We start from the raw sequence: 938 nt of genomic DNA, 5'->3' as shown, positions 1-938 counted from the left end.
TACGTTTGACTTGTTTTATATATATTATTTAAAACAAGTGGATTGTGTACTCTCCGTTTATTGTTCGAATTTATCTCCAAAAAATCACAGATATATACTGTAAAGAATTCGGTCCTATAAAAACTTGACAACCAAAGATTTTAAAAAGTGGAAATGGGCCCTTTTTCATGGGATTTTTTACCCCCTTTTCAGAATAGTTTCCAGTTACCACATCAAAACCTACGGTAACCGAGCCAGCCAGTTCTGGGTGATGAATGCTAGCATAATAGACACACAGACATAATGGATCATTTTACAATAAGGATGATGCCATTATCTTAAATAAATTACTTTGCACTTAGTATAATTAAAAATTTATAAGGATGTTAACCAACTCATTGTTGCAAACCAGCAATTAAAACATCTTTGAAATATTCACTTGAATATCCGCAAGTAAAGATATTGTTACGACAGCGGGGGTCACGTGACCCTAGTAACACGTTCACGTCCCTTCCTGAAATCTCGAGAGCCTACTAGATATGCGGTAGTTTTGTACATATAAGACGGTCAGGACGTGACGACAACAATGTGTAATTGAACTGCGGACAGAGAGACGTATTGTTGAGTCGTTGTGAATTATAGCGTTTGTTATAGCGCGACTGTGGAAATTAAGTGTATTGCAAAGTTTTATTTAGAAAGAATAAACCAGTTTTATTTAAGAAAGGATTTGTATCGCTAAAGTTTCTTCGGAAAGAAATTATACGAAAAATTAACTAACGAACTTAGGCGTAACAAATTGATGTCAGAGAGTGGGATAAAAAAAATGGAAACGAGAAGCGGCAAATCAAACTACAGATCAGCAGATTTGATGGCAGCAATACAAGAGCAGCAAAAGAAACAAGAAGAACGAGAAAAGAAACAAGAAGAGAGACAGCAGCAGTTGCAAGAAAACTTGCAAC

The sequence above is a fragment of the Limulus polyphemus genome, unplaced genomic scaffold (assembly GCF_000517525.1).
Source record: "Limulus polyphemus unplaced genomic scaffold, Limulus_polyphemus-2.1.2 Scaffold1561, whole genome shotgun sequence".
Lineage (NCBI taxonomy): Eukaryota > Metazoa > Arthropoda > Merostomata > Xiphosura > Limulidae > Limulus > Limulus polyphemus.
The sequence above is the reverse complement of the archived record's forward strand: the minus strand, read 5'-3'. Positions refer to the sequence as shown.